This window comes from Pogoniulus pusillus, chromosome 24, assembly GCF_015220805.1.
Source record: "Pogoniulus pusillus isolate bPogPus1 chromosome 24, bPogPus1.pri, whole genome shotgun sequence".
Classification (NCBI taxonomy): domain Eukaryota; kingdom Metazoa; phylum Chordata; class Aves; order Piciformes; family Lybiidae; genus Pogoniulus; species Pogoniulus pusillus.
Window position 1 is genome coordinate 16,146,034 of NC_087287.1, and position 25,280 is coordinate 16,171,313.

Consider the following 25,280-nt stretch of genomic DNA (forward strand, 5'->3'; position numbering starts at 1 on the left):
TAAACCACCAGCTTTCCAACATATTGCATGCACAGAACTAAGCAGTTTTGCTATCAGAAATTCAGTTGCTCATAACATTTGGCATAGAATTTACCTTATGCTTGTAAAATGTTATCAGAACTTCCTTCTCTATAATATATAAAGAAATGGTATCACAGTATCACAGTATCATCAGGGTTGGAAGAGACCTCACAGATCATCAAGTCCAACCCTTTACCACAGAGCTCAAGGCTAGACCATGGCACCAAGTGCCACATCCAATCCTGCCTTGAACAGCTCCAGGGACGGCGACTCCACCACCTCCCCAGGCAGCCCATTCCAGTGTCCAATGACTCTCTCAGGGAAGAACTTTCTCCTCACCTCCAGCCTAAATCTCCCCTGGCGCAGCCTGAGGCTGTGTCCTCTCATTCTGGTGCTGGCCACCTGAGAGAAGAGAGCAACCTCCTCCTGGCCACAACCACCCCTCAGGTAGTTGTAGACAGCAATAAGGTCACCCCTGAGCCTCCTCTTCTCCAGGCTAACCAATCCCAGGTCCCTCAGCCTCTCCTCGTAGGGCTGTGCTCAAGGCCTCTCCCCAGCCTCGTCGCCCTTCTCTGGACACGCTCAAGCATCTCAATGTTCCTCCTAAACTGGGGGGCCCAGAACTGAACACAGTACTCAAGGTGTGGTCTAACCAGTGCAGAGTACAGGGGCAGAATGACCTCCCTGCTCCTGCTGGCCACACCATTCCTGATGCAGGCCAGGATGCCACTGGCTCTCTTGGCCACCTGGGCACACTGCTGGCTCATGTTCAGGCAGGTATCAATCAGCACCCCCAAATCCCTCTCTATCTGGCTGCTCTCAGCCACTCCGACCCCAGCCTGTATCTCTGCATGGGGTTGTTGTGGCCAAAGTGCAGCACCCTGCACTTGGAGCTATTGAACCTCATCCCATTGGACTCTACCCATCTACCAAACGGTGTTCTAGATTGCCTAGCATGTCCTCTGACAGGTGCTACAGCATTTTGCTAATTCCATGTTTACCACACAGTTAAGCCACTGCATTGAAAAAACTTCATTCTAGTTAATCCAATTGTTTTAAATTCTCATGAATCACCACACCAAATATTTGACATCTTCAAGCTTTCCCACCTAAATATATTACCAGAAAGCCTGATCTATCAGTAACATGCAGCTAGATTGTGCTCCTAAATTTTGGTTAAGAATATTTCACACATAGTACATTTTCTGATCAGTGAACTATGCTCTTTTTTTCTTAACCACAAGATCACACTTCAGGATCAGTGTTAAAGAAGCACAAATACATGCAACTAAAAGAAAAGCAAGCATTTAGGTCCTTCAAGAAGCTGAGAACTGATTTATGCTCACATGCCCTAGCTTCTATAATTTATATATGCAAAGCACAGCCATACACATTCTGCAGTGAATATAAAAGTGAACAAACATAAGGGACAACAGTGCATTGAAGATATATATAATATTGGAACCAGCAGGAGACAAGCTGCTTTCTAGTCATATTTCACCCTAAAATACTTTCTCTTGAACACAAGGATTAGTCTTGGGTTTAGAGACTAGTTTAGAGAGCAAAGAAGGGTGTAAAGTATGAACAGATGGAAGTTTGTATGCAGTTGAGTATCTTGCACTTTTAACCATAATTATTACAGTAAATTTGCTTTACAACTGGAGAATTCTGGTGTCAGTTGTTTTTTTTTACCACTCCAATTGCAATAGTTGCAGCACATTAATTTGAATATAACCACATAAACAAAAGTGAACATATAAACTATGTACAGAAAAGGGAAGAGTCAGTTGTTCTAAATCTCATTTCCCCCATTTGTTATGAAACTGTTTTAAAACCACTTTGATGAAACCAGGAGTTCTGATCATAGCATTGGAACATCGTTGCCTGCTAGTACGGAGAAAAAAATGGTACTCAAAATTATCTCATAAACTTATGCTTATGTTATCAAAATTGGAAGGACAACACTGACGTGAGCAGAGACCACTCTAAAAGAAGACCTCATGGGGAAGCATTCTAGTGGGACAAGAGCTGGAATTGTAGTTCCTTGCACTGCATATAATTTGTCTTTCTTTCCTTTTTTTTATGATGGACTTCTAGAGGGAAAACCACAACAAGTATAGGACCAGCTTCACTGTCACTCCTCCAGCTCTGTGCCTCTCCTGAGGCTACATAAACCCAGCTAATTTCCATTGTGGAGTTCCCAGTCTGAACTGCACAAGGAGTAAAGGTGCTGTAGCTAGCACCATATCTGATGCCACATCAGGAAGAACCTAACACTGTCAATAAGTTGCTGGTATTTGTCAATGTCAGATGCTAACTCAGAACCAAGGAGGCAGGGTTCTGTGGAAGCAGAAGCCAGCAGTGACTGCAGCATTTCTGCATGTTCAAAGCACAGCAAAGCTCTGTAAATGCTAAGTGCTGTTAATAAGCAGTTGCAGACTGCAAGCATTTTTCTTACAGACCCACACTTATGGTCAGCACTTTCTGCAACACCACACCTGGGAATAAAATGTATTTCCTAATCATCACTGGAAAGGAACTCTCAAACTTTAAATTTTTACACTTAGAAATGTCTTTGGTTTGGTTTTGTTGTGGGGTTTTCTTTTAGTTTCTTTTGGCTAAATAAATATTATTCCATTAGAATTGTATAGTTAAGGGACAATGCTAATTTGTTTGGAATTATACAAAGCAATAAATAGGTTTGTAAGTTAATTGCTGAAAATAGAACTAAGGCATTTTACAACCATAATGAAATTTCTATTGAAGTCAGGGTCTTCTGTGCCAAACCATTAGCAGTATTCTTATTGTATATCATCAAATAAAGATAGATGCAAAAATCTACAAAGATTAAAGATATGAAAGGAATCACAACAAAGCCATCACACTCTAAATTGCATAGTGCACTGAAATTCAATGACTGCTGACTTCTCATTGTATCTCTGAGAATTACTCTGAAGAAATATTTTAAGCTTAGAATTTTAAAAGTGCAAAGTTTTTTTCCCCCTACTATACAGAAATTTCACACTATTTATACCTGCACATTAGGCAGTCAACAATTTCTCTGTGTAAGAAGCTGTCTCACCTCTATTCAAATACTTTATACATTTTAAGATGGAATCCTTTGACTTGTCTGCTAAATATTTGAGTATTAATTCTATACTCCCCCCCCCAAAAAAAAACAAGTTAGATATAAAAATCATCTGATTATTAATTATTTGACTGAAAAACACACACCAGAAAATACTTTCACAGTAAATTGTTATTTTACACTTGTCTGTTAAAAACACTTGTGAAGTAAAGGGGTTTAATGAGATATACTCCAATAGGAGTACTCCTATTTCACATCACAGTCATGGTTAATGGCTCTGTTGTGATTTCCTGAAATATGAGGTCACTGATAGAAAACCAGAATCACATTAATTCTAGATTTAACAGCAGAAGAACAAAAATAGCTCATGTAAAAAAAGCCTGAGAACTACTTCTGATTTAGCTCTGGAGTTAAACAATAAAAGAACAGCTATTTCCCTGAACATCACTGATAATACACCCAGTCAAGCTACAATATATAAAGTACCAGCAAATTACTATAGTTACTTCACATATAGATATATAAAATCTTAATGGCTTGAAATGAGTTTTGATGAATCTGAAGGAACTACTTACACCTGAGAGGCTTATTACACTGTGCTAAGTTTTTCTTGGAGCTGCCACTTTTTTCACAGATTTAGTATATACTGAAGTAAGTTTACTTAAGACATTACTTTAATTCTGCTACAGTTACTATCATCTCGTAATAAGTTAAGAAGTGTGACAAGAATATAATTCCCTGATAGGTATTCACTCACTGTCAGTCCATTTTACAACTGTCTCTGGCAGTTCCTTGCATTTACTGCATTTCCCACAATTCAGACATGAAATTAGTGCAAAAGCTGACATACATCAGTAGGTTCCATTTGGAAAACCAGTGTGCAATACCTTAAGTCAGTCTCATATATTTCAAGTTCTTCTATACATGACTCTGACACACCCAAAGCTCTATAAACCCTATTTGTTTTGCTGCCTTATTTAGCTATTTTAGCAGTGAAATGAAGTTATGCTGGATATTAATAATGCAAACCATTGCATTTCAGCACAAACAAGATGCCTCCATGCTGTGTCATGGCATGCTTTATTTTGAGGCAATGTGGGAGTTGACTCAGAAGAAAGAGGTGATTCAATTTCCATCACTGATCATTATTTTTACATTTATAATAACAATTCTTCCAACAAGGTGATGGCTGAAGCAAAATCTAAAGAAAAGACTGGAGGTATAGAGAGCTTAAATACCTTAGCTTCACAGCAATGGTATTTTTATGGTTCAGACAGTTTCCTGGGAAACACGTTTGGAAAAATATTCAGCAGCAATTAGGTCCACAGATTTATGTATGTTTAGAAATTCCCTGTCAAGGAGGAAGATAAGGTATCTGGAGTACAGACAGGTTACAGCAGCCAGACAGAATGGGGACAGAGAAAGGCATGAAAATTTCCTGAAGCCTTTTAAAATGAAGTAATTCCTCACACATTAGTATTAAAGCCACACTGCTGTTAGTCTGCATTGTCAGCAAGCACCTTAATGATGCAGAAGGTCACAGGCAAGCTACTTCAACTCTAAAGGCAGCATTAAGCCTATTAAATTTATTTCCACTTTATTGACATGATTTTGCATTTGAAAGCAGATACTGATGTTATTAACATTTGAACAGAAGTCCAATTTCACAGGAAGCCAGAGGTTGTGGGGGTCAAAATCAGTGCTGATATGAAGGTGAATATACACTAATAACTCTTCAGTGGAAAAATAAAGCACTCTTCTGGCTGCAACCTGAAATGATACAGGTCTAAAAACAGGCTGACCTGTTGTGCTTACAGCTCCATATGCTTAAATGACAGCAGTGATCAGGACTGTACACACTGTGAACAGCAGTCAGCCAAGGATATAGCTGCAAAGCCACTATACGTTGTCCTCTCAATCTGAGAAAATCAGGACCCAGAACTGGACTCATAGAATCATAGAATCAACCAGGTTGGAAGAGACCTCCAAGATCATCCAGTCCAACCTATCACCATCTATTTGATTGATAACAGGCATCAAGGTGGTAGAATAGAACTACAATGTCAATACAAAATCTGAAACACTTGATGATGGGGGGGGGGGGGAAATGTGTACAGAAAATTTAAGTTTCAACTCGAGGCTTTATTTTAAAACCCTGAAACTGGAGGAAATTCTATTGGGTCAAAGTTGGCAGGGACCATCAGGTCTAAAACACTCCCATTGGAGATTCAAAGCAAAATTGACATTTTCAAAGATGTTAATCTAAAATTGTGTCTGGCACTGTAAAAGTTGTTTCTTTTCTGAAACCACAGAAAAGCATTTGACTTTCCTCTTGTGTTTATGAGACTTCTTTCACTGTGCTGTCTCCTGGCTTTCTGTCAAACTGTGATTTGGAAATAATGTGTGCATTGAGGAAAGAAGAGAAGAAAGACTTTCAAGGTAAGAGAGAAATTATCTTCTGTTAGCTTTGATTTGGGAGTATCAACACTGCTGGCAGAGGTTGAACTTCTGTGATTCAGGATATTTGCTTGGGGGAATCCTGCCTATCACGACTCAAAATGTGTTCCCTCTGCAAAGTTGGGAAATACACTGTTTGCCAGTTTAATTCTGTTTTCCATTAACATGACATGATTCTAGCAGCATATTTCTTCAGCAGAAACAGTTATCCTTGACTGTCTTCTCTCATCTGTCAGCGGGGAGTTCATCTTTCTCAACACAGATATTGTTCTAGCAGCTAAACTGGTTTGGTTCCTCTTCTATCTCACGTTAACTGTTTGCATTCCAAACATTGGGTATAGAGGGTAGGGATGACATTTTCATTCCTATTCCTTCTATTGGTTATTTCAATGCACGAAATAGATTTTTTTTTTGTAGTCCTAACAGAATAAAAAATATCATTTTGACCAAATATTATTTTGGCAAGAAAGTAAGAACCTTTTTGAATCCCCAAATTTCAAAATCAAATATTTATGTTCTTAACTTGATCTATTTTGCTTGTTTGCTTGAAGTCACTAATTGTATATATTATGTCAGCACACAACAACGATGCTCCATTTAATCCTTTGAGAATCATAAAGTACAGTGTGGCAGCAAAACCACATTAAAAAAACTCAAACAAATAAACCACCCCAAAAAAAAAAACCAAACCCTAACAATCTATTTTACCAAAATAAAATCTTCTGGGTAACCAGGACAAAGTAGCCTAAGATTCATTCTGCATGTTTTTTTTAAAGGATTTTGCTTACATTCATTAAAAATAACTTTTTTTGTTTGTTTGCTGGTTTGTTTTTTTGTTTTAACTGCTCCCTTTGCACTGTAGATTTCCACAAAGTACCCACATACATGAAGCAATGCTAAGTTTGTGGATCTGAAGGCAAGAGATGAAAAAACAATGCTGCAAGATGCACATATTTCTAAATTTCTGCAAGCACTGTATCTGCATAACTCCAGCAGAGCAGGAGTACCTCAGTTCAAATATACTCTTTACTTTTTTTTCCCCTTCAGAAAACAATGACACTCTAAAAGATGAAGTGACTGACATTGAGTGTACAAGGAAGACAAGAAAATAAATACAAGAGGGAAAAAAAAAGAAAGACAAACAAAACCAAAACAGATCAATGAGGTATAAAATCTGAACAAAGGAAAATAGAATTCTTTGACCATAGTCAAGAAGGAGAAGAGATAAATAGCACAAGGATGGAGTTACAGCTGCACAGGGTAGGAACTAAAGCCTCCAGCCAAGAAGTGTAGGCTTTTACTCTGCACATTCAAATTCTCAGAGGTAGCCTTGGATAGCAAGCAATGAAGTGATTTTCTGTTCCACCAAATACTTCCCACAGGCCCTTTTGAGAAGGCACTTTATCCCAGTTTTTGATAAATACACTGGGAACAAGAGATGTCCTAGCCTTCAAGATGTGCAATAACACAAAAGAGATTGTGAGCTGAGTATTCAGATAACAGCAGTAGCAGTGGTCATCAAATAAATCCTTCAGGTAATATATGGATGTAAAAGAAACTAAGCAATTAAGGAGGCAGGTTTGAATTCCTCTCTCCTGTGCCCAAGTTCCAAGTAATTACAATGGGAGCAAGAGCAGAACCATATCAAAGAGCTATGGTGTGCTGTGATGCAAATAAAACAATTAGGAGTCAAGGAATTAATAAAGACTTCATTTGTGTCAGATCTGAAATATCTAACCAATATAACTGGCTTTCATTTGACATTTCTTTCTAGGGCATATGACAGAAACTTAATTAAATCAATATATTTCACCTCAATGTTAACTACTGCCTTTTTTTCCCTTATGCCTATACTTGCTTCTTGACCATTATTAAAGCAAATAAGTCAAGTAAATGTGAAAACTTAAAGGAAATTCCCCTGATAAGCAGGCAGCTGTGTAAAAAGGACTTTCTTTTTTATACATATTTTTAATAGTCTGTTTATTACAGAGGAAAACTATCAGTTCTGACTACTAGAACTAAACATCAAGAAGGAGGATATTAGGGAATAATCATGGAAATGATCTATAAGTGGATGGCTAATTCCTTGGAAGTCTTCTGAGAAATACTTTGTCTTGTTTGCAAGATTTACAGGCACATTTTGTGAAAATTCATAGAATCAACCAGGTTGGAAGAGACTTCCAAGATTGTCCAACCTAGCACCCAGCCCTAGCCAGTCAGCTAGACCATGGCACTAAGTGCCTCATCCAGGCTTTTCTTGAACACCTCCAGGGATGGTGCCTTCACCACCTCCCTGGGCAGCCCAATCCAATGGCAAATCACTCTCTCTTGAAGAACTTCCTCCTAACATGTCTGTTAAATGACCAGAGCTGCTACTGCAGTGGGTATCTCAGAAGACTTTCACTGAATTGTCAAGTATTCATAATCCTGCATGACTGTGAAAATGTTTCCTTTATGGGAAGATGTCTCAATTAGGGTGTTTTTGATAGATACATCTGAAGAGAGAAACTTAAATTGACTGCCCTGAGGACTAGTGCACTTCTTTTGTTCTGTGGACTCAATGAAAGTGTACTTGTAAGTCAGCACCCTAATACTCACAATCCACAAAACTCACAGCAATGCTCCATGATTCTTATTCTAAGATCTTGCTCTATGTGAATTGAATCCTCAAAAGAGGAAAAAGAAAGGGGAAAATAGCTCTAGGCTTTACTTAGAAGAGAGTGAAACAAGATGGAGTCCTTAGTGTTACACTAGGGGAAAGTATGAAACCTTGCTGCAAAGTTGGACTGTTAAACATCCAACCTCACAAGTACAAAGCTGAAGGTATGGGTGCGAAAGCAGGAGATTCCCTTCTACCAACAAGCAAAACACCTGTGGGAAAGCTTATGATCAGTGCTTTCATCAGACAGACTGCTGGATGAAGTTCTTGCAAAACCACAGGATTCTTGAGTTCAGGGATATTGCCTTTTTCTACTAATTTTATCTTTAAATTCATAGAATCATAGAATCAACCAGGTTGGAAGAGACCTCCAAGATCATCCAGTCCAACCTAGCACCCAGCCCTATCCAGTCAACTAGACCATGGCACTAAGTGCCTCATCCAGTCTTTTCTTGAACACCCCCATAACCAGCTTCCACTAAGACTCTCTCACAGGTATTAGTCTATGCTTTAATCTGAAAAGGCACAACCTACCTATTCCTTAGCAACCAGTTTACTCCACATGTAAAGCAGCACTATTTCTAGCATCAAAAGTTATCTCTGTCATTCCTGATGTGAAGTTATATTTTTTTGGTCATTTTCAAAACAACTTTTTTGCCAACTTTGCACTTCCCAAGTGCAGCATAAAGAATATTTTTCTTCTTTTCTGTATATTTCTACCCAGCCTCATCAGCCTTTTTACTTAAAAATAGATTTATTTTTTTTTTTGCATTTGCTGTTGAATTGTAAATTAGGCTTAAAAAAGTATAAAAGGTATGGTTGAAAAAGCAGTTTTCTGCATTCTTCCCCATTTAAATAGATTAGATGGATCAAGCCACCTCAATAAGAACAGGATTAAGAGAATGACCAGGCTGAATTATGCTTTTTAACTTTAAATATGATGGTTGTGTTTGCCTCCAGAGAGTATTCTGAGATAAACGGCTGCTGTTACAGTGATGATCTCATCAACACATGGCAGCCTTTCTTTTCTGATACACTCTGAAGAAAACAGAATTATCCCATTGCTTGGAACCCATCATTTTCTCATGCCTCACAAACTGAGATAAATGAAGGCAGTGCCATCAAGTCTTAGCTGTCAAAGAACAGGTCAAATTCCCTTCACTCACATGTGCAGAAGGACAAAATTGTTAAAGGACTCTAATTAATTCCTACAGAATCTTCTCTTTCTCTTCAAATGATTTGCCTTTCACCTCAGAAACATTCAAATGATCCAGTCCTTCCCATCTCTCCTTCATTGTTAGCTCCCTCCTACGTGGGCTTGCAGTATTTATTAAGAGTAACAGCACAAATGTTGCCTTTCTTGAAAGTCAAAAGTATTTCACAACATTTCACAAGTGCTTTACAGAAGCACATACAATGTTAACTGTCACAACATATACATGATCTGCCTGACACTCCAGTCAGTTCATGGACTGTCACAGGTATCAAAAGACAGACTGAAGTGCCTCGTGTGACAGGGTGCAATAGCACTAGCAGAGCCAAGAAATCCATTCTCTGTCTTACAGTCATCAAGCCACTTTATTGTGATCTAAGGAAAAAAAGGTAATAAAATATATCCTACATTACCCATCCTATCATATTCTCACTAACTCTTAAGCATCAAGCTCCTATGCAAAGTAAGCTCTGCTACTGCTCTTCCAACATCACCTCAAAAAAAAGTTGCATTTGAAGCAGTCCTGAAAGTCATGCACAGTCACATCAGTATTCAAGGACATAGGCTACAGGAAAGACCATTGGACTTAGCTTTTGTTTTAAACTGGAACACAATCTTCCTTTCTCACAATTCAGCCTAGAGATGCCACACGATGGAGGGACACCAATATAAAAACACCTGTTGATGCATAGTATGAAGAATTTCTACAGAGCAACTAGGAGAAGCATTAAAACACATTTGTCCTCAAACTGGTCCAAAAGTTAAGCCTCTGTTTGATCCCTGATTTTTAACATACACAAGGTACTTAACAACTGCAGACTGATAAAAATTCTACCTTACTTGTCTGAGTATTAAAAAGTTTCTTGCAATAAATCTTTCTAAAGTGCTTTGAACCTACTAGGCAAGTCAGCTGTGAACAGAAAATATTCCTGGACATCACCATAGGGGATTTTTTCTTGTCTTAATGATGACATCAAGGAATTACATCATCAGTTAAACAAAATGTATGAAGACATTTTAAGCCAGACCCTCTCACTGCATTTTTATGTGTTTAACTAACATACTAAATTCATATAAAGTTATTCTCCTAACAGCATAGTGAGAAAAGACAGTACCAATAATCCTTTTTATGTAAGATCCAGGGAACATAAGTGGCTACCTCAAGAAAAAAAAAAAGTCAAGTGCAGTGGTGACTCAGTCAGGCACAAGGCTACTGCCTTATCCCAAACTGACCATCATTCTTTTTAATTTTTCTGCAGTTTTAGCTTTTCCTTCTGAATCTTTGACAAGAACTTGGGTCTGTGTAAAGTAGCAAGTTCACCTTAAGTGGAAAACATTAAGTAGCTCACACATCCACAAGAATTGATGCTCTCACATGCCAGCAACAGAAGGGTAAAAACCAAAAAGATCTTTGCTAGAAACTTGTAGATAAGAAGGGTATTGTTCCTCTCATTCTTCTCCTCTCTATTCCAGAGATTTCTCTCTAAAGTTGACCTGCATGACTGCAGGTGCCTCCAGCATAAAGGCAGCACTCTTAGTGGGACAGGGCTCAGTTTTTTCTGCTACTGAAAACTACAATTTTACAGGCTCATAAAGCTCTAATGCTTTCTGTTAAAAAGGCAAGATATTTTTCCTCCTTTGTCAAACAGATGACAGACCTGTTGCATAAAGACTGTACAAGGTTAACCCTCCAGGGGGAGTAACATTGAACCTGACCCTAGATGGTATTGACCCCTCCCCAGGTGTGGGTCTGCACACTACCAGGTGATGGTTAGCCCACTCTCCCTTCCTGTCTAATGATCCATAAAAGCAGGGGGACCTTCCATTTCCCTCTGCACTCCCTGCCTACCAGCATCACCATCCTGTTCCTGGTTCTGTTTGTTTTACCACGTGGCCACCACTCACGAAGTGGACAAAGCCATCACCATCAAAATCAGGTTGTATCTACATATCTTGTATTTGTTTCTCCCTTCCCTATACCTTTGTAACTTCTCTACTTCAGATGCCTTTTAAATTTATTGTTAAACTTTTCAACTTCCCAATCGACTGAGAGTTATTTATTTGGATGTGCTTACCTTTTCCTCTCTCTGCATCTAACTCCTTTCTTTTGGGAAAGAAGGGGGAAGAGAGAAGGGCACTCTATAAATTGTTATTTGGTTCTATCAAATTTATTTGAGTCTCTGGGAATTTAAATTAGAACCAAGACAGAAACATGCAAAGCGATTCAGCTGTTATTTGTTGGGTTTTTCTCTTACAAGTCAGCAGCACATGAAAAAGGTTGGGAGTTTTAGTTAACATATGGGCAGTCAAAACTCATTAGGAGTATACAGGAATTTGTAAATTTACAAGTACATTATAACAATGCTTCACAGTTGGGTTTTTTTAGCACACACTGGCCAAAACAATACTAGATCTGAAGCAAGTTTGGTCTTCCTGAAGCAGATGCTAAAAAGACATGAAGGCAGAAGGAAAAATTGACAAGGGACTTACAGGCTTAGTTTACTATACCTTCCACATTAAAAAGAGAGAGAGAGAGAGATTTTCCTCATGTAACATTATGGATGAAAAAAAATATCTGGCAACTGAATTCCTTCATTTAATTTGAACAGCTATTTAAAGAAAAACATATATAGCTGGTAAATCCTAAAACTAGGTACAGAAAAGTTAACCAATGACATACAGTCTGAGAGAGGTTGAAATATAGATGCTAATTAAGAGAAGCCTAGAAAACATTTTCAGAAAACACTTCTGTATCTTTACAAAAATGCTTTACAGAGCAATTACATGAAGATTGGAAGGAAAGATGAAATGAAAAGGCAAGACTGAGCGTGCACAACAAATACATAAGAAACTGCATTGCTATTGCACTGTGTATAAGCTGGCACAACACATTTATGAATAAGTATCAAATATCTTGGTTATTTCTGATTTGATTCCAGCCATTGTCTCCAGTGGAGCTCCACTGAGACAATCAAGAGAACTTACTGCAGTTTTCTCCAAGCCTTTGGTTGGGAAGGGAGGCAGAGGCACAGCAACAGAATTAAGTCAGACAAAATGATCCAATGTTATAAGAAGAAGAGCCAGTCACTGATAGTGGGACCCATGCACAGAGCCCAGAGAGCAAGAAGGGCTTCCATGATACTCAAGGTGACACTGGAAGAGCATCCTCTGAGTAAACTGCCCTCTTCTGCAGAGTATTCTGCAACACTGCTAAGACTGACACATATTCAATCATGCTGCCAAGTGGAGCACAAGTAATCAGCTCATTACCTTCTTTGCATAATGGGTGAGGGACATGTCAGTAGGAATGTTTTCACCCAGAAAAAGCCAATAAAAAGAAGAAATAACATTTCCTATAAGCACCACAGGGGCTGTGTTCTAAATCAAATGACAAGGCATAGCAAACTACAGAGAGATGTGTCAAAACATCGAGTAGAAAAGAATTCTTTCCTCTCCAGACTGGGAGACAGCAGCAGTGATGAGATCAGATCAGCACCTGCACTCAACTGAGCTGAACTGCTAGGATGAGTAGCTGACTTAGCCCTGGATATCCAGGAGCACTCAGGAAGGTATCTACACAGCTAAAGCACTAGTAAAAGATAGGGGTGGCTTTGATGACAAAGATTTTTCACCTTAAAGACTAAGTTTCCAACTTAAAAAAGAAAGCCTTAGTCTAACTCATAAAACTAATACCAGGTATTTAAATAACATTCACTCACTATAATTGCAGTTTATAGAACTGAAAGGAACATTTTCTGTAATCATTCCATGAAGTCTTTACTAGTTCATTTTAAATGGGTGAAATATGTCATTTAGCTAATTCCTGTAAATAAAAGTACCGTTATAGCAAACCAGGACTTCTCAAGAACAGGACTTTTCCCTTGGAACATCTTCAGCAGTACGAAATCAACAACTTAAAAAATAAAATCATCATACACTATAGTATCCCAGAGTTTGACATTACAGTTCTGAATGACAGCCAAATCTCAACTTATTTCAACAATACTCTGGCAGTCAGAAAAATGCCCCAGAACCAAGCACTGATGGAGAGATCTCACAGGCTAGTAACAACCAAAACTACTGTGTAGTGATACTTTTCTGGTTGCCTGTGAACACTGTGACTTTGGAGCCATGACAGCATTCATAATGGACTAATCAATAAAATATATCTGGCTGCAATATCTTCTGATAAAATTAATCAGTCATTAATGCCCTTTTTCTTTACAAAGTTTATCTGGTTTGATGGATAGTAAACGTGACTCTTACTGGCAAGAACAGCTTTTCATCTGTGCTGCTGCATATATTTGAGTACTAACAGATATAAAATACATAAATCATAAAATAGAAGTGTCCTCTCTGTTCCCTGATGCCCTTCAAAAATTACTTTCACTGTTTGAAACATTCTCTTCTTCTCCTTCAGAAGGAAAGAGCAATGGAGCAAAGGAGTGAAGTGTGGTAGTGAATAAGGGAAACACATGTCATTTTCCAAGTCTAAATTCCTAAGAAGAAGATTTTTGGGTTTATTTCAGTTTAACAGCTGTTTTCAAATGCAATTTATGCTTGCACACTGAAAATTGGACCTTCTCATATCTTCACAAACTCATGTCCTCCGCTATTGTTTGAATGAGAAATATATAGAGAGAATATTATCTCTGACATTTTAATTAAAGCCCATTAAAAACTCTATAGCAAGTAATAAAGTCAAAATTGTCTCCCTAATTTTAACCTGTGTTGCAACTGTGCCATGAATTCAGATAGCTATGGATAAAAATCTTTCACAGCAAAGAGCTGGAACTGAGCAAGAAATTCTGGGGCTGACACCTCATTAAGATATACTTCTCCAATGAAGAAAGTTCTTCATGTATTACTGTGTGTTACAGTGGTTCAGGGCTATATTTAAAAGGCCATTAAAAATGTACCTGAAGGCAAAGTTAATCTTTATACTTGACAGATAATAGCAGCTTTTTTACACTAAGTAGCAAAGTGAATATTTTATTTCTTTATGATCTAATGACCATTCTGTTTCATCTTAATGGAGTAAAGATGAACAAGAAAATATGCTTAGGGGATATACTAATACATCAATTATGGAGAGTGAGGAAGTACTGTTAAAAAGTAGCAGTAATCTATTGCAAATGAAAATCTCAATAAGTACTCCCCAACCACAGGGAGAGATAAAAAAGATGCATTAAAAATCTATTCAGAAACTGCTCATATAGATATGTCCTCAGCTCTTTAGTAATGCAGCAATCACACAATTAACTTCTGAGAAGAGAAGCATTTAAAACAATCATGTACCTATGGAACACAGCAGACCTTCATCTTATCCTGTTCAGTGAAAATGAAATTTTCCATCTGGCTTCTCTAACACTGTTGCAGAAGTACTGAGACTTAGTGGCAAAAACGTGATTCCACAAAACAGACACTAACTTTTGTAAAGATAGATCTGTAAATAAACTCTGCCCCTCCTCAACTCCAAGCAGATTATCTACCCCAGGCTCTGGTTTGCTCTGGAATTTGTCTGAAATGCAGATTTGAATGTTACATAGAAAGTTTTTTTTCTTTAAAATAAAAGAAACCGATTTTGATTTAGACCTCTGTCCTGTGAGGTGATAGGAGATGACACACCCCATAAGATGGGTTCCCCAAACCACCTATTAACCCCAAGAAGAAAGTTTACACAATTCTTCTAGTGAAATCGTTGGGACTGTGACCAACTAAATAAGGTCTGTGGCTGTGAGGATGTGAAGTCTCACTACAGTAATGAGACTACTTTCAACTGAATCTAATGAGTATCATTGCAGGCATTTCAAGGGAAGATGCTCCTGCTCAGTATCTCTCAGGACAGGGTACTCCAGATTCTTACCTTCTCACAGATACACCCTTGTAATTCTGCATTTGTCTACAAAAGACTCGACAGACTGCCAGTAAATCAGATGGCCTATGAGAACTGTTACTCTGTGTTAGAATGATTTTCTGCAGTTTCCTTCCTTTGTTTAGCTGTCTTCCATCGTGTTGGAACTCTAGTAAACTGACATGCAAGAAAGACACCTCCCCAGAACAAGTTCCCACCTGAGGACTTAATGCAGCATAACTACTGTCAGTTAAAAAACATTCCTTACAACCAAAAGTTGTCACAGGCAGATGAGTCCCAAGCTTGCAGAGATGCACTGACTTTCACATAGTCAGGCTTCTGTCTAAATTAAAAGACACTAATATCATTGATGCTAGATGCATAATCAAGGACTAACCTGCCTTTCACATCCCTAACATTGCTGACATTTAGAATCAGCTGAGTATATTTGCCTACAGACACTGATGTGTACACATACAAAGTATAAACAGCAAGCTGTAAAAACGCCCCACTTCAAAAGGACAACTACAGAAACTCACGTCTTGGGTTGTCTGAATGCACTGCATAACTTGTGTTGGATTAAAATCATTCTGAATATTGTACACAGCTTTGGGGCAACGTCAAAGCTACTGGCAGCAAGAGCACTGAGGGTTTGTGACAGCTATCTAAAAGCAGGTGAGAATGCAGGGCTAGCAATGATGACTCACTAGCAAACGTGCATTAGATAATGCTGTGAAGCAGTCTCCTACATTGCAAGCTATGGAAACTATATCAGTTAAAGATTAGATAAGTACTGTTAGATGATATTTTACCATTTAACACCTCTGTACTGCATTATGAAGGTTGCTTGTGCTTTCCTGAGTCTCTTTGCCTCCATCTATGAGTTTATATGAAAAGAACAGAGCAAAACAGCATAGCAGAACTGCATATGTGCATAAATTCTACCCATTTTTTTGGTGTAAAAATGAAAAGAAAAAAGAAAGACAAATTAGGGAATATCCAACATGGTAGTTGAAAGATAATTTAGTGACAGCTTTTATATTTTAGGCATATTTTTGCCTACATAACTCAAATGAAATATTTTTATTTGACTCATGACATAGCAAATCTTTTAATCTGCACTTTAAATAGTGATTATTAAAGTGAATTTATATGGGCTGTAGAAAAAAAAAATGCAGCTCCATTTGCAAATTGGGAAAAAAAAAAAAAGCTTTCTTAGGAGGTCTGTGAATGACATTCAAACTCCTACAAAAACTAATCATACATTTTCAGTCTGCCACCAACACAAGCTGTTGTAAGTAATACAGCATATATTCTTGTCATATAGTTTAAATAACCAAGAGATTTCATTTATTTGCAGTGCTGTAGCCTTTTCAAGCCAAGGAGAAATGAAGAGATAGCAATAGACCTTGGCTACAAATAGTTTTTAAGAACTTCTGGGTGCTTTTCTTAAGCAGAGGATTAGGAGGATGCACGCATCTGGTGGTTTAAGAAGAGTGAATGTCGCTATTCATGGCTGCTTATTAGTCAATGACCCCTTGAGAAAACATCTCAAGAGGAAAAAGTAGTGATGCTCAAGCACACATATTTGGCTTTGCATATACTGCTTTAAAACAAAGAAAAAGATCTATGTATTCCTTTGGTTTTTATTTTAAAAGCACACAAGCCAGAGTTACCCAAAACTGCTTTTAGAGGCCCATTCTCACCTGTAAAAGTAATGCAAGCAAACACCTGTACTTATAACAGTGTAAGATCTGAACACTGTTGGGAGAAACTGAAGCTGTGCTGATGGTCTAACAGTGATGATGCAGATGAGTATTTGAACTAATCTGTTTTGGAAGAACACTAAAAGTAATGCTGAATTATGATGTTTTGAAGCATGAATGCAGAAAGAGCCCTCTGAAAAGACTCTCCATAGGTATTAATCAGTATTGCATTAGGCATAAGGTGACTAAATATATTTACAACATGTCAGCTGGAATGTATATTGTTCATGCTAATGTCTTCAACCTCCTGCACAGCCCCAAATCACAGCTTAGCAAGCTAGACATAAATAATAAACCAGCATTTTGTCCATCCCAACCTCCACAACTACAAGGCCAAATTAAGATTACATTTATTATAAATAAGAAATTAACACAGCTGTAACTTTTTCCTGTTTCTCCTCTCTTCATTCCCCCTACTCCCATACTGAAAATCCTTTCTCAAATTTAAAACAAAACAACAACAACAAAAAAACAAACTAGAAGGTATAGTTAATAGATTAATAGGCATATTTGAAATGACAAGCTACAGTTCTGATTTATGCACGCTGAAGATTACACTCTTCAAGAAGTCATTCATCCTTTTCCAATATCACTCCACTGTCAACTAATATAGGAATTTAAATCCAAATAGAAGCAATAAATCCCATCTCGTATCGTGCAATTTAAAATGTGCTAAGGCACAAATGCACTCACACTTAATCCTTGCTTTGAAAATAGAGGCTAATTTAAAGAATTCTGCTTCCTATATTGACATTCATTCTTAAATAAGATGTTTTTAAAGTATTGAATGTACTACAAGTTTTTAAATTCTCCAAAAAGTATTTAAAAAAGAAGAGGAGAGTGGCAGCCACTGCTGCACCCTCTACATGACAGTCAGCATTACCAACTGATAAGGAACACAGCACAGATAAGAATTTTAAATCACATTTAATTTCCATAAATATTTTATCTATCCATTTAGCTCTTTTCTTTTCCCAAGACTAACTAGTATTGCATATAAAAATACAATCAAACAGAAAAATCATACAAGACCTGTCCAAATTAGATGACTTACAATGTAATAAAGGTATTTACAGTTATTTGAGCACCTCACAGACCACTCCAAGCACAGTGATGGACTGATTTCACTTGGAAAGACAATAAACATTTGAGCTACTCTCTTTTTTTTTTCCTAGCAAGTTACTATCACGCATAGATCTCAAATTATCATTTGAAGGTCCATTTTCTGTAGCATATTTTTAGCTATTAATATACCTGCTTTTTGAGTCCAGTGTTTTATGTAATTGCTACAACACTGTCATCAAATATTTGTGAATGTCAATGCAGGTAAAACTATTCCACTCTACCCTTAAATACATCTTTTCCAGGAACATCCATATAGCTTTTTTCCCACATAGTGCTCTTGAGCGTTAGATCTACAGAGATCACAGAATCAAACAGGTTGGAAGAGACCTCGAAGATCATCCAGTCCAACCTATTCCTCAGCCCTATCCAGTCAACTAGACCATGGCACCCAGTGCCTCATCCAGTCTTTTCTTGAACACCTCCAGGAATGGTGACTCCACCACCTCCCTGGGCAGCCCATTCCACTGCCAATCACTCTGTGAAGAACTTCCTCCTAACATCCAACCTATACTTCCCCCGGCACAACTTGAGACTGTGTCCCCTTGTTCTGTTGCTGGTTGTCTGGGAGAAGAGACCACCCCCCACCTGGCTGCCTTAAGACTCTGTGGTAGAGGTACAGCACATGAGATTAGTGATTATATTTATTTGAAGATATCATTGACTGAAGCAAAACTATAATGAATGAGTTGAGTTAAATTCATAGATGAGAGCTAAGTGGCAGAGATTCCAGCAACATCTTTTATAAAGTAATGCAGAGACTTTGTGACCAGAAATTAATGGCAGTAACAGACATTTTCATCTGAGCCTTGTGTTAACTCTTAAATCTGTTTCAGGTTGCAGGACATATTACAGTTCCTAAATTCATTTGTACGTTATTTTATGTCAGTGGTCAAATGGTGAACTCCAAAGAAACACACAAGCTGCAAATATGTCATTCTTTCCTGAGCTCAAGGTGAGTCCACAGCATTAACTTCCCCTCACCTGAAAATGAAGTCATGCTTCTGTTTTTGACTTAACTACAACACATCAGAATCCTTTTAGATTCAGACTGGAAAAGTAATCTAAGAAAACAAAGCAAAAAGTTGATACAAGGACTCATGAATAACCTCCCATTTCAGTGTCTTGGGCCAGTTGATTCATTACATATGCAACATAATAAGCAGATATGCCTCTTCATTGCACATCAAATGCAATACATAGTTTGTTAAGTCAGTATCCTTGACCTAGACATTGAACTGAGATGTCTTAGAAAGTGACACAGGTCCCTAACATTCATTTATCTGCATCCAAATTTCTTTTTGAAACATGTGTATTTGTTTGGTTTTTTTCATGGTGTTTTTCTGAATGTTCTGCTGGAATTTAGGTGTAAGTTGATGGAATCAAAATAAAGGAGTTCTGAACTGAGGTTCCTAAACAAGGGAGAGAAAAGACCTCTGAGAAGCTAATGCCAGAACAATAAACTTGACATTGTGGTGGCTTTTTTTTTTCCTTTGTGTTTAAGTTGAAAATTGATCTGAATAATTAAGCATTTGCAAGTCAGATGAGCTAGTAGGGCTCTTCAGCTTCAGCTGTTAGATCATGCTGTTCCTTTGAACAATATTTACAATACAGGAAGAGAGAAAAGGAGAAGATCCTGTGGCTCTCAACGAATGCTGCTAATGGGAATTCAGGCTTGTTTTTAGCATTTGCAGCACCTCTTTAATAGGAAGCTGAATGCCACTGGCTATGCAGACACTGCATTTTAATCACAGGTTAAGCCACTGCAGATCAAAGTGTTCAGAGAGAAGTAAGCTCTTCCCTAATTTAATTGTAGTGGTATTCTGACCCTCAAAACTCAGACTTCACTAAAGTCAACAGGAGTTTAGGCAGTGTCTCTCAGAGGAGGAGCCTAAGCATCTGCTGCACATGCCCATCAAACAGTTTGACATTAGCAGTGTCAGCTTGTCTGTATTTTATGTTACTCGTTATTCTGCTTCTGCTGCTGTAAGGCAGCTCCTTAGTGCCTATAGAGTCGCTCCTCAAATGCAACTGTTGCACCTGGCAGGATTTAGAGGTACTATTCTGAACCAAAGTAACAGCAAGTAAAACTCAGATTGATTTCTCTGACCGAAGCCTGGTGGTATTAGTGCTGAGAACTGCTGTCAGGTGGTGTTTTGTCCTTAGATATTAGCAGCACAAGCAGAATCAGTGCATCTGAAATATCCATGTTTTAGAAACACTACAGCAGTGGACTGAAAGCAAACTATTTGGAAGTAATTTCATTGCATCTTTCCACTGGATAATTCTGCACAGGGCAGTAGTAATTTTTTAACGGCAAGAGTAGGATAAAATTCAACTGCAAGAAATGAAAAGGCAAAGCATTTTAAAAGACTTAAAAATTAGCAAATAACATCTAGCAATTCAATGATATTGTCTGGAACAGACAGCATTTCCTAGTGACTTTTATGTCTGTGTACTGGAGAGCTGAAATTACTGCATACTGCCCAAATGAATCAATCTACCAGAAGTAGAAGCAATTGTTTCCCTCCTCTAGCATCATTTTATTGCAATTCAGGCAGTTACCAAAAGAGACAGAGGGTTTTACTTTTAATAAGCTTTGACAGGTCTCTCAAATGTTGTAGATGTTTTTAAATGGTATATTTTTTTTCCCCCTTGGTCTCATTTCTGCAAGAATTCCATTAGAGCTCACTCAGGAAAGAGCAGTCCTCAAGATAAACCTCATTTGTTTTCTTGAAGGGTCTGTCATCTGCAAAAAGGATTCTACCTTGTTTGAAGGTTTTTTTATTCAAAGAGAGTCTGATGGTTGGGTTTTTACTCAAAAGTTGGTTCATGTTAGAAAGAGAGGGTGTCTGATAATGGGAAGAAAAGCACCAAGTCAAATTAAGGTAAATGAAAGGGGAACTAGTTGTTGGACTAACAGATAAAACCTTAACCCACTGTTTAATTATGCAAATTGTTTCATATCAATAACTGAGCAATTATTCAGAGGGCAAAACTTCAAAGACTCCTGTGCAAGTTAAAGGTGTGAAACTCCAGAAATTCATTAAGCAAGAGGAGAGCTCACAACCTGGAATTTTGTAAGAAAAAAATCAAGCTTGTTTCTTATGAAACAGTAACTGCTCATAAAAGCACTGCAATTTTCAACTAAAAACTTTTTCCTCCCTTATAATCTCTATTTGTCTGTTACCAGAATAAGTAGCAGTCCTCAGCTAACAATGTAAGAGGGAAGACAGGAAACTGACAGTAACTCGTGAGAAAAGGGGTAAAGGAAGACAATGTTAGCCAGCAAGCTCCTGCAGCTCCTCCTAGCAGCAGGTGGAGAGAAGCTCAGCTCGCCCCACCTTCTACCTGCAGGTGAGGGCAACTGCCTCAACCCTGCACTGCTGCACAGACCTCAGCAGCCAGGCACCACAATTAACAACAGAAATTATCCATATGATGTAATAAACTTCTAGAGGCAGTTTCTGCCTCCTGCCAGCTCTGAGAAGGGTATCGATGTTCCTGACACTGAAACATTGAGAGAATATCAATATAGAATACTGATATATCAATAGAATGTATTTTAGAATGGGAATGTCAGGCTGGATGACTAGTCTGTTGGGGGGAGGGGGAACTCTCCATTTCTGGGCAGCTTGCGTTTGGTCTGTGGAAAGAGCCAGGTGTTCAGCATGGGGAAGCAGAAGTGCTTTGATGGGACATTCGCATGGCACGGCTACACGAGGTTATGTTGTGTGAAAACAATGTCATAACAGAAGTCTGTTCAGTGCTGATGATTTCCAAAAGCATTTTCTAACTCTAAGCAGAGGCAGAAATTCCCTGCAATGCATCATTACACCCCAGTGTATAGAGACAGAATTTTTGTCACAATAGCACATGCCTGGCAGTTTCTCCATGCCATGGCTTCAACAGTCGCATTGAATCACAAAGCTTGCTCCTTGCAAGGCAACAGCCATCTATCACAGAACAGAACTGAAATGGTTTAAGGGTTTCTAGATCATGAGGGCAAAAATTCTTCCTCTGGTTTTCACAGGTGCTTAAGAGCAGAAAAGCCTCTAGTGTAGCTCTGCACACAAGGAACACAAGTAGATTAGTATCACAGTATCATCAGGGTTGGAAGAGACCTCACAGATCATCAAGTCCAACCCTTTACCACAGAGCTCAAGGCCAGACCATGGCACCAAGTGCCACGTCCAGTCCTGCCTTGAACAGCCCCAGGGACGGCAACTCCACCACCTCCCTGGGCAGCCCATTCCAGTGTCCAATGACTCTCTCAGTGAAGAACTTTCTCCTCACCTCCAGCCTAAATCTCCCCTGGTGCAGCTTGAGGCTGTGTCCTCTTGTTCTGGTGCTGGCCACCTGAGAGAAGAGAGCAACCTCCTCCTGGCCACAGCCTCCCCTCAGGTAGTTGTAGACAGCAATAAGGTCTGCCCTGAGCCTCCTCTTCTCCAGGCTAACCAATCCCAGGTCCCTCAGCCTCTCCTCGTAGGGCTGTGCTCAAGGCCTCTCCCCAGCCTCGTCGCCCTTCTCTGGACATGCTCAAGCATCTCAATGTCCCTCCTAAACTGGGGGGCCCAGAACTGAACACAGTACTCAAGGTGTGGTCTAACCAGTGCAGAGTACAGGGGCAGAATGACCTCCCTGCTCCTGCTGACCACACCATTCCTGATGCAGGCCAGGATGCCACTGGCTCTCTTGGCCACCTGGGCACACTGCTGGCTCATGTTCAGGCAGGTATCAATCAGCACCCCCAGATCCCTTTCTGTCTGGCTGCTCTCCAGCCACTCCGACCCCAGCCTGTATCTCTCCATGGGGTTGTTGTAGCCAAAGTGCAGCACCCTGCACTTGGAGCTATTGAACCCCATCCCATTGGACTCTGCCCATCTGTCCAGGCAGAAGTGTACTACAAATCCAAAAGAGCAGTGGTGGCCACAATGTTTCACTAAGAGTTAGTCCACCAGTATCCAGTAGTGCTACAGCATTTTTCTGCTCTTGTTACCAAGCTTGGCAAAAAGCAACTTGACAAAACTCGAAAAGGCTCCACTAACCACACCACTATTTCACCATCATTCTGACACGAGGCTAAAGACAATTTAAAAACCATACATAATTTTGCCTGAAATTCTAAAGCAAGGGAATTACCACACTCAAAATGGTCCTTTTCACACAAAGTGTGCTTAATACTTGCCACTTCTCATCATCTTCCAAGCAGAGGAATCACACATGAAGTAACAGTGCTTTACAGTTAACAGCTTATCCACAGCACAATGATAGTTTCAGAGTACTTTTTTTGGAATCATCTTTTAACCACCTTGTTTGCTTTAAATGGAGAAATTGTAATATGGATGCAGAATTCCCATTTCAAATCCTGTATTTGTTTCTGCCCAGACAGTTTATCAAATAATAAGTTTGGGACAAATCAGACTTCAAAACAAATAGCATGACTAAATATATTTCAGAGATAGGGGCTAGTGAATATTCTTTTGCTCACATAATTCCTCCTCCATCCTTTGTTCATTTATAACCCCTGAAGAATAATACATGAATTATCCTATTGTGCACATTGACCACTTGACAGGCTGTTTTAGTAAACCTCTTATGTGCTGTGCTTTTCCTTCCAGGCTGTCAGGTTGATCAGTGCTTTTAAGTTCTCCCAGATAAACAGACTACAAAGCAAGTTTACAGTACTGAAGAGCAGCCATGCAAAAATATCACACAGGCTCTTTAGAGCAGCAACAAAAATCAGAGCATTCGAAGGTGCTCAGTCAAGAAGAAAAGCTGCTGATGATTCAGCAGTTTGTGAAATGGGGAGCAGAAATGTTTATGCTTGAGAATCTTTAGGCAAGGACAAATAACTGTTAAGAGACTTTCTAACAAAGCACTGCTTAAAGACAGCTTACTTTCCTTTGCTTCATACAGAGACTTTTGGTTTTCTTAGTACACCCTTAGATAATGTCAACGACACAGATGCTGGCTACATAAATATGTTTCCATGTATTCAGCTAAGAAACTTCACAAAAAGCACACAAACCCAAGTCTGGCTGTGTAAGGGGTGCACTACTGGCTGTGGGCATGCTGCAGGTGAGGGCAACTGCCTCAGTCCTGCACTGCTGCACAGACCTCAGCAGCCAGGCACCAGAATTAACAACAGAAATTATCCATACAATGTAATAAACTTCTAGAGGCAGTTTCTGCCTTCTCTTCCATGTACACACATCTAAATAGCAATGTATGTATGGCTCTCTTGTATGTAATTGTATTTACATTCTTTCCATCTTAAAGCTGAGCTCTACCTCTACTGGAAGTGGACATCCTAATAATAATCATCACCATGTCCTGCTATACTTGATTGGGTTGCTTGTTGCTTGATGGAACACAATAAAAATAATCTATAAACTATTTGAAAGATTGATTTCTGTGCAGCTAAATCAATCCCCTGTAAAATGATACACTGTCAAGTCTCTTTTGCCCTTAAGCCATAATCCTGATTCATCACATTTTTTTAGTGCACTTGTGTAAAGCAATCCTTTTCAGCAGCAAGAATCACTTCAGGCTTCTGTAGGAGCATTTTCTAACTTCAATGAATCCACAGAAAATTGCAAATAAGGTGCTTGCCAGGAAATAAAAAACAAACTAAAACCTACAGTATGCTATAAACTAAAAATTAACCATTTCAAACAGAAATAAGGCCTACTGCTTCACAAATTTATGGTGTTCCTTTAAGAATCATAGAATCAACCAGGTTGGAAGAGACCTCCAAGATCATCCAGTCCAACCTAGCACCCAGCCCTATCCAATCAACCAGACCATGGCACTAAGTGCCTCATCCAGGCTTTTCTTGAAGACCCTCAGGGACGGTGCCTCCACCACCTCCCTGGGCAGCCCATTCCAAAGGGAAATCACTCTCTCTGTGAAGAAATTCTTCCTAACATCCAGCCTATACCTACCCTGGCACAACTTGAGACTGTGTCCCCTTGTTCTATTGCTGGTTACCTGGGAGAAGAGGCCACCCCCCACCTGGCTACAATGCCCCTTCAGGTAGTTGTACACAGTAATAAGATCACCCCTGAGCCTCCTCTTCTCCAGGCTAACCTCCTCTT

The 25,280-nt window shown here is 39.0% G+C and overlaps 1 protein-coding gene across 2 annotated transcripts in view; it reads right to left on the minus strand.

The window, feature by feature from the left end:
- SPON1 (spondin 1) overlaps positions 1–25,280 on the minus strand; it is a 346,266-nt gene that overhangs the window by 76,698 nt on the left and 244,288 nt on the right. The window lies entirely within an intron of this gene.